This window comes from Arachis ipaensis, chromosome B6, assembly GCF_059453495.1.
Source record: "Arachis ipaensis isolate K30076 ecotype BB chromosome B6, ASM5945349v1, whole genome shotgun sequence".
Taxonomy (NCBI): domain Eukaryota; kingdom Viridiplantae; phylum Streptophyta; class Magnoliopsida; order Fabales; family Fabaceae; genus Arachis; species Arachis ipaensis.
In genome coordinates, this window is record NC_142441.1 from 88,470,116 (window position 1) to 88,479,749 (window position 9,634).

At 37.6% G+C, this 9,634-nt stretch overlaps 1 non-coding gene across 1 annotated transcript; it reads right to left on the reverse strand.

Annotated features, from left to right (window-relative positions):
* Positions 1-2,600: 2,600 nt before the first annotated feature.
* On the reverse strand, positions 2,601-2,704 carry LOC148561678 (small nucleolar RNA R71). Its single transcript, XR_015886914.1, has one exon. It is a non-coding gene; the product is annotated as a small nucleolar RNA R71 (small nucleolar RNA).
* Between the last annotated feature and the right edge of the window lie 6,930 nt (positions 2,705-9,634).

The window sequence follows — 9,634 nt, forward strand, 5'->3', positions numbered from 1 at the left end:
TGATCGAGAACCGACAGATGATTAGCCATACAGTGACAGCGCATTGGACCTTTTTCACAGAGAGGATGGGATGTAGCCATTGACAACGGTGATGCCCTACATAAAGCTTGCCATGGAAAGGAGTAGGAATGGTTGGATGAAGACAGCAGGAAAGCAGAGGTTCAGAGGAACGAAAGCATCTCTATACGCTTATTTGAAATTCTCACTAATGAATTACATAAGTATCTCTATCCTAGTTCATATTTTAATTATCTTTTAATTATTAAAACTCTATATCCATTTGAATCCGCCTGACCGAGATTTACAAGGTGACCATAGCTTGCTTCAAGCCGACAATCTCCGTGGGATCGACCCTTACTCACGTACGGTTTATTACTTGGACGACCCAGTGCACTTGCTGGTCAGTTGTGCGAAGTTGTGACAAAGAATTAAGATTATGAACGTGCATATAAAGTTTTCAGCGCTGTTACCAAGGAATGAAATCGTCACGATTTCTGCGCACCAAGTTTTTGGCGCTGTTGCCGGGGATTGTTCGAGTTTGGACAACTGACAGTTCATCTTGTTGCTCAAATTAGGTAATTTTATTTTAATTTTAAGCTTTTTATTTCTTATTTTCGAAAAATACAAAAAAAACTTCTTCTTTTTTCGTTTTTCCTAATTAAATTTCGAAGAAAAAAATCAAAAAAGTTTAATAAAATAATAAAACCAAAAATATTTTGTGTTTCTTGTTTGAGTCTAGAGTCAAGTTTTAAGTTTGGTGTCAATTGCATCTTTTTAATTTTCTAAAAATTATTTTCGAAAATTTCATGCATTGCATTCTTCATGATCTTCAAGTTGTTCTTGGCCAGTCTTCTTGTTTGATCTTCATATTTTCTTGTTTTGTGTCTTTTCTTGTTTTTTATATGCATTTTCAATTTGTTAATGTCTAAAGAATAAAAAAAATTTTAAGTTTGGTGTCTTGCATGTTTTCTTTTCTTGAAAATTTTTCAAAAATAAGTTCTTGGTATTCATCTTGACATTCAAAGTGTTCTTGGTGTTCATCTTGACATTCATAGTGTTCTTGCATGCATCACATGTTTTGATCCAAAATTTTCATGCATTGAGTCTTTGGATTGTTTTTCTCTTTCTTCATTGAAAATTCAAAAATAAAAAAAATATCTTTCTCTTATTTCACTCATAATTTTCTAAAATTTGATTTGATTTAGTCAAAAATTTTTAAAATTTAGTTATTTCTTATGAGTCAAATCAAATTTTCAATTTAAAAATATTATCTTTTTCAAATCTTTTTCAAAAATCAAATCTTTTTCATTTTTCTTTCATAATTTTCGAAAATTCCAAAATGATTTTCAAAAATCTTTTTCTTATTTTGTTTCATAATTTCAAATCTTTACTAACAATTAATGTGATTGATTCAAAAAAATATTGAGTTTGTTACTTGCCTAGTAAGAAAGGTTCAATCTTTAAACTCTAGAATCATATCTTTTTAGTTTTTTGTTTGTCAAGTAATCAACTTTAATTTTTAAAATCAAATCTTCTTAAATTTCTTTTTCAAATCTTTTTCAAATTAAGTTTCAATCACATCTTTTTCAAAATCAATTTCAAAATCTTTTCTAACTTCCTTTCTAACTTCTTACCTTTTTAAAATTGATTTTCAAATTTTTTTAATCAATCCTATCTTTTTGTTTCAATCATATCTTTTTCAAAACTATCTAACTAATTTTCTCTCTCTAATTTTCGAAAATCCCTTCCCCTTTTTTCAAATTTCTTTTTTTTATTAACTAATTGTTTTAATTTTTAATTTAATTTGATTTCAATTTTAATTTTCAAAATTTAACTTTAAATTTTATTTTTAATTTAATTAATTTTCAAAATTCCCTCTCTCTCTTCTCCTTCTAATTATTTATTTATTTACTAACACTTCTCTTCATCTCAAAATTCGAACCCTCTCTTCCTCTTGGTGTTCGAATTTCTCTTCTTCTATTCTTCTATTCTTATACTCGCATACAGGAATCTCTATACTGTGACATAGAGGATTCCATATTTTCTTTTCTGTTTTCTTCTTTTTCATATGAGAAGGAACAAGGATAAGAACATTCTTGTTGAAGCTGATCCTGAACCTGAAAGGACTCTGAAGAGGAAGCTAAGGGAAGCCAAAGCACAATTCTCTGGAGAAAATCTGACAGAAATTTTCGAAAAAGAAGAAAACATGGCCAAAAATAATAAAAATGCAAGGAAGATGCTTAGTGACTTTACTGCACCAAATTCCAATTTACATGGAAGAAGCATCTCAATCCCTGCCATTGGAGCAAACAATTTTGAGCTTAAACCTCAATTAGTTTCTCTGATGCAACAAGAACTACAAGTTTCATGCACTTCCATCCGAAGATCCTTTTCAGTTCTTAACTGAATTCTTGCAGATCTGTGATACTGTTAAGACCAATGGGGTTGATCCTGAGGTCTACAGGCTTATGCTTTTCCCGTTTGCTGTAAGAGACAGAGCTAGAGTATGGTTGGACTCTCAACCTAAAAATAGCCTGAACTCTTGGGATAAGCTGGTCACGGCTTTCTTAGCCAAGTTCTTTCCTCCTCAAAAGCTTAGCAAGCTTAGAGTGGGTGTTCAAACCTTCAGACAGAAAGAAGGTGAATCCCTCTATGAAGCTTGGGAGAGATACAAGGAACTGACCAAAAAGTGTCCTTCTGACATTCTTTCAGAATGGACCATCCTGAATATATTCTATGATGGTCTGTCTGAGTTATCAAAGATGTCACTGGACCATTCTGCAGGTGGATCCATTCACCTAAAGAAAACGCCTGCAGAAGCTCAAAAACTCATTGACATGGTTGCAAATAACTAGTTCATGTACACTTCTAAAATGAATCCTGTGAATAATGGGACGCCTATGAGGAAGGGAGTTCTTGAAATTGATACTCTAAATGTCATATTGGCTCAGAATAAAATATTGACTCAGCAAGTCAATATAATTTCTCAGAGCCTGAATGGATTGAAGGAATCATCCAACAGTACTAAAGAGGCATCTTCTGAAGAAGAAGCTTATGATCTTGAGAACCCTGCAATAGCAGAGGTGAATTACATCGGTGAACCATATGGAAACACCTATAATCCCTCATGGAAAAATCATCCAAATTTCTCATGGAAGGATCAACAAAAGCCTCAACAAGGCTTTAACAATGGTGGAAGAAACAGGTTTAGCAATAGCAAGCCTTTTCCATCATCCACTCAGCAAAAGACAGAGAGCTTTGAGCAGGATCCATCTAGATTAGCAAACATAGTCTCTGATCTATCTAAGGCCACTCTAACTTTCATGAATGAAACGAGGTCCTCCATTAGAAATTTGAAGGCACAAGTGGGCCAGCTGAGTAAAAGGGTCACTGAAACTCCTCCTAGTACTCTTCCAGGCAATACAGAAGAGAATCCAAAAAGAGAGTGCAAGGCCATTGATTTAACCATCATGGCCGAACCTACAAGGGAGGAAGAGGACGTGAATCCCAGTGAGGAAGACCTCCTGGAACGTCCAGTGATCAACAAGGAGTTTCCCTCTGAGGAACCAAAGGAATCTGAGACTCATCTAGAGACCATAGAGATTTCATTGAACCTTCTTATGCCATTCATGAGCTCTGATGAGTATTCTTCTTCTGAAGAAAATGAAGATGTCACTAAAGAGCAAGTTGCCAAGTACCTTGGTGCAATCATGAAGCTGAATGCCAAATTATTTGGTAATGAGACTTGGAAAGATGAACCTCCCTTGCTCATCAATGAACTGAGAGATTTGGATCAACTGACATTGCCTCAGAAGAAATAGGATCCTGGAAAGTTCTTAATACCCTTTACCATAGGCACCATGACCTTTGAGAAGGCTCTATGTGACCTTGGATCTGGGATAAACCTTATGCCACTCTCTGTAATGGAGAAACTGGAAATCTTTGAGGTGCAAGCTGCCAGAATCTCATTAGAGATGGCAGACAACTCCAAAAAACAGGTTTATGGACAAGTAGAGGACGTGCTAGTAAAGGCTGAAGGCCTTTACATCCCTGCTGATTTCATAATCCTGGATACTGGGAAGGATGAGGATGAATCCATCATCCTTGGAAGACCTTTCCTAGCCACAGCAAGGGCTGTGATTGATGTGGACAGAGGAGAGTTAGTTCTTCAACTGAATGAGGATAACCTTGTGTTTAAAACTCAAGGATCTCCTTCTGTAACCATGGAGAGGAAGCATGAAAAGCTTCTCTAACTGCAGAGTCAACCAAGGCCCCCACAGTCAAACTCTAAGTTTGGTGTTGGTAGGCCACAACCAAACGCTAAGTTTGGTGTTGAATCCCCACATTCAAACTCTAAGTTTGGTGTTGGGAGGTTCCAACCTTGCTCTGAACATCTATGAGTCTCCATGAGAGCTCACTGTCAAGCTATTGACATTAAAGAAGCGCTTGTTGGGAGGCAACCCAATGTTATCTAATTATATTTATTTATTTTCTATTGTTATTTTATATTTTCTTTAGGTTGATGATCATGTGAAGTCACAAAAACTACTGAAAAATCAAAAACAGAGTGAAAAATAGAATGAAAAATAGCACACCCTGGAAGAGAATAGTCTGGCGTTTAAACGCTAGAAACAAGCATCTATCTGGCGTTTAAATGCCAGAAACAAGCATCTGTCTGGCATTTAACGCCAGAAACAGGCACCAAGCTGGCGTTTAACGCCTGAAATAAGCATCTACCTGGCGTTAAACGCCAGAACAGAGCATGGAAGTGGTATTTAACGCCAGAAATAGGCAGCAGTCTGGCGTTAAACGCCAGGATTGCATGTATAGGGCATTTTACACGTCTAAAGGGTACAGGGATAAAAAATCCTTGACACCTTAGGATCTGTGGACCCCACAGGATCCCCACCTAACCCTATTCTCTCGTCTTCACACCTTTTCATAACTCTCTTCCCCATAAACCCCACCTACCTTCAAATTCAAAATATTTTCCCTCCCAAACCCAACCCTAAATGGCCGAACTCTAAACCCCTCCCCACTTCTATATAAACCCCTCATTCCTTCTTCTATTTCACACAACACAACCCTCTCTTCTTCCACTTGGCCGAAACCTACTCTCTCTCCCTCTCCTCCATTTCTCTTCTTCTTCTACTTCTTTCTTTCTTCTTTTGCTCGGGGACGAGCAAACATTTTAAGTTTGGTGTGGTAAAAGTATTGCTTTTTGTTTTTCCATAACCATTTATGGAACCTAAGGCCAGAGAAACCTCTAGAAAGAGGAAAGGGAAGGCAATTGCTTCCACCTCTGAGTCATGGGAGATGGAGAGATTCATCTCAAAGGTCCATCAAGACCACTTCTATGAAGTTGTGGCCAAGAAGAAAGTGATCCCTGAGGTTCTTTTCAAGCTCAAAAGAAATGAGTATCCGGAGATCCGACTTGAGATTCAAAGAAAAGGTTGCGAAGTTCTCACCAACCCCATTCAACAAGTTAGGATCCTAATGGTTCAAGAGTTCTATGCAAACGCATGGATCACAAGGAACCATGATCAAAGTGTGAACCCAAATCCAAAGCATTGGCTTACTATGGCTCGGGGAAAATACTTAGATTTCAGTCCAGAAAATATAAGGCTGGCGTTCAACTTGCCAATGATGGAAGAAAACGCACGCCCCTACACAAGAAGGGTCAAATTTGATCAAAGGTTGGACCAAGTCCTCATAGACATATGTGAGGAAGGAGCTCAATGGAAAATTGACTCAAGAGGCAAGCCGGTTCAACTAAGAAGGCATGACCTTAAACCAGTGGCTAGGGGATGGCTAGAGTTCATTCAATGCTCAATCATTCCTACTAGTAACCGGTCTGAAGTTACTATAGACCGGACCATCATGATCCATAGTATCATGATTGGAGAGGAGGTGGAAGTTCATGAGATTATACCTCAAGAACTTTACAAGGTGGCTGACAAGTCTTCCACTTGGGCAAGGTTAGCCTTTCCTCACCTCATATGCCACCTCTGCAATTCAGCTGGAATTGATATAGAGGGAGATATCCTCATTGAAGAGGATAAGCCCATCACTAAGAAAAGGATGGAGCAAACAAGAGATCATGGACCTCAACATGAGCATGAGGAGATTCCTCACCATGAAATCCTTGAGATGCCTCAAGGGATGCACTTCCCTCCACAAAACTATTAGGAACAAATTAACACTTTCCTAGGAGAATTAAGTTCCAACATGGGACAACTAAGGGTGGAGTACCAAGAGCACTCCATCATCCTCCATGAAATTAGAAAAGATCAAAGAGCTATGAGGGAGGAGCAAGAAAGACAAGGAAGAGACATAGAGGAGCTCAAGAGCACCATTGGTTCTTCAAGAAGAGGAAGACGCCACCCTCACTAAGGTGGACTCATTCCTTAATCTCCTTGTTTATTTATTTTCCTGTTTTTTTATTTTTGAGCTTTATGTTTATTTATATTTGTGTCTTATTACATGATCATTAGTGTCTAAGTGTCTATGCCTTAAAGTTATGAATATGAATCCATCACCTCTCTTGAATGAAAAATGTTTTAATTACAAAAGAACAAGAAGTACATGGTTTCAAATTCATCCTTGAAACTAGTTTAATTATTTTGATGTGGTGACAATACTTTTTGTTTTCTGAATGAATGCTTGAGCAGTGCATATGTCTTTTGAAGTTGATGTTTATGAATGTTAAATATGTTGGCTCTTAAAGAATAAGAAAAAAAGAGACATGTTATTTGATAATCTGAAAAATCATAAAATGATTCTTGAAGCAAGAAAAAGCAGTGAATACAAAAGCTTGCAGAAAAAAAATGGCAAAAAGAGAAAAAGAAAAAGAAAAAGCAAGCAGAAAAAGCCAAAAGCTCTTTAAACCAAAAGGCAAGAGCAAAAAGCCAATAGCCCTTAAAACCAAAAGGCAAGGGTAAATAAAAAGGATCCAAGGCTTTGAGCATCAGTGGATAGGAGGGCCTAAAGGAATAAAATCCTGGCCTAAGCGGCTAAACTAAGCTGTCCCTAACCATGTGCTTGTGGCGTGAAGGTGTCAAGTGAAAACTTGAGACTGACCGGTTAAAGTTGAGGTCCAAAGCAAAAACAGAGTGTGCTTAAGAACCCTAGACACCTCTAATTGGGGACTTTAGCAAAGCTAAGTCGCAATCTAAAAAGGTTCACCCAGTTATGTGTCTGTGGCATTTATGTATCCGGTGGTAATACTGGAAAACAAAGTGCTTAGGGCCACGGCCAAGACTCATAAAGTAGCTGTGTTCAAGAATCAACATACTGAACTAGGAGAATCAGTAACACTATCTGAATTCTAAGTTCCTATAGATGCCAATCATTCTGAACCTTAATGGATAAAGTGAGATGCCAAAACTATTCAAGAGGCAAAAAGCTACAAGTCCCGCTCATCTGATTGGAGCTAAGTTTCATTGATATTTTGTAATTTATAGTATATTCTCTTCTTTTTATCCTATTTGATTTTCAGTTGCTTGGGGACAAGCAACAATTTAAGTTTGGTGTTGTGATGAGCGGATAATTTATACGCTTTTTGGCATTGTTTTTACATAGTTTTCAATATGATTTAGTTAGTTTTTTGTATATTTTTATTAGTTTTTAAATAAAAATCACATTTCTGGACTTTACTATGATTTTGTGTGTTTTTCTGTGATTTCAGGTATTTTCTGGCTGAAATTGACGGACCTGAGCGAAAATCAGATTTAGAGGTTGAAGAAGGGCTGCAGATTCTGTTGGATTCTGACCTCCCTTCACTCAAAGTAGATTTTCTCGAGCTACAGAATTCCAAATAGCGCACTCTCAATTGCGTTGGAAAGTAGACATCCAGGGCTTTCCAGCAATATATAATAGTCCATACTTTGATTAAGGATAGACAACGTAAACTGGTGTTGAACGCCAGTTCCATGCTGCATTCTGGAGTCAAACGCCAGAAACAGGTTGCAAAGTGGAGTTAAACACCAGAAATAGGTTACAAACTGGTGTTCAACTCCAAGAAAGACCTCTACTCGTGTAAAGCTCAATGCTCAGCTCAAGCACACACCAAGTAGGCCCCGGAAGTGGATTTCTGCATCATTTACTCATTTCTGTAAACTCTAGTAACTAGTTTAGTATAAATAGGACTTTTTACTATCTTTGTAAGGGATCTTTGATTAGTTTTTATGCTATCTTAGACTTTCATGGGGGCTGGCCATTCGGCCATGCCTGAACCATTATCACTTATGTATTTTCAAACGGTAGAGTTTCTACACACCATAGATTAAGGTGTGGAGCTCTGCTGTTCCTCATGAATTAATACAAAGTACTACTATTTTTCTATTCAATTCAAGTTTATTCCTATTCTAAGATATCCATTCGCACCCAAGAACATGATGAATGTGATGATTATGTGACGCTCATCATCATTCTCACTTATGAATGCGTGCCTGACAAACACTTCCGTTCTACATGCAAACAAGCTAGAATGAATATCTCTTAGATATCTAATATAGAGGACCGAGTCTGAGATATTAGAATCTTCGTGGTATAAGTTAGAACCCATGGATGGCCATTCTTGAGATCCGGAAAGTCTAAACCTTGTCTGTGGTATTCCAAGTAGGATCTGGGAAGGGATGGCTGTGACGAGCTTCAAACTCGCGAGTGCTGGGCGTAGTGACAGATGCAAAAGGATAGTAAATCCTATTCCAGTATGATTGAGAACTGATAGATGATTAGCCATGCAGTGACAGCGCATTGGACCATTTTCACAGAGAGGATGGGATGTATCCATTGACAACGGTGATGCCCTACCTAAAGCGTGCCATGGAAAGGAGTAGGAATGGTTGGATGAAGACAGCAGGAAAGCAGAAGTTCAGAGGAACGAAAGCATCTCTATACGCTTATCTGAAATTCTCACAAATGAATTACATAAGTATCTCTATCCTAGTTCATATTTTAATTATCTTTTAATTATTAAAACTTTATATCCATTTGAATCTGCCTGACTGAGATTTACAAGGTGACTGATGAGCGGATAATTTATACGCTTTTTGGCATTATTTTTAGTATGTTTTCAGTAGGATCTAGTTACTTTTAGGGATGTTTTCATTAGTTTTTATGTTAAATTCACATTTCTGGACTTTACTATGAGTTTGTGTGTTTTTCTGTGATTTCAGGTATTTTCTGGCTGAAATTGAGGGACTTAAGCAAAAACCAGATTCAGAGGTTGAAGAAGGACTGCTGATGCTGTTGGATTCTGACCTCCCTGCACTCAAAGTGGATTTTCTGGAGCTACAGAACTCAAAATGGCGTGCTTTCAATTGCGTTGGAAAGTAGACATCCAGGGCTTTCCAGCCAGATATAATAGTCCATACTTTGAACGAGTTTAGATGACGTAAAAGGGCGTTGAACGCCAATTCTACACTGCTATCTGGAGTTAAACGCCAGAAACAAGTCACAAACCAGAGTTGAACACCAGAAATACGTTACAACCTGGCGTTCAACTCCAGAAAGAGCCTCTGCACGTGGAACATTCAAGCTCAGCCCAAGCACACACCAAGTGGGCCCCGGAAGTGGATTTATGCATCAATTACTTACTTTTGTAAACCCTAGTAGCTAGTTTATTATAAAT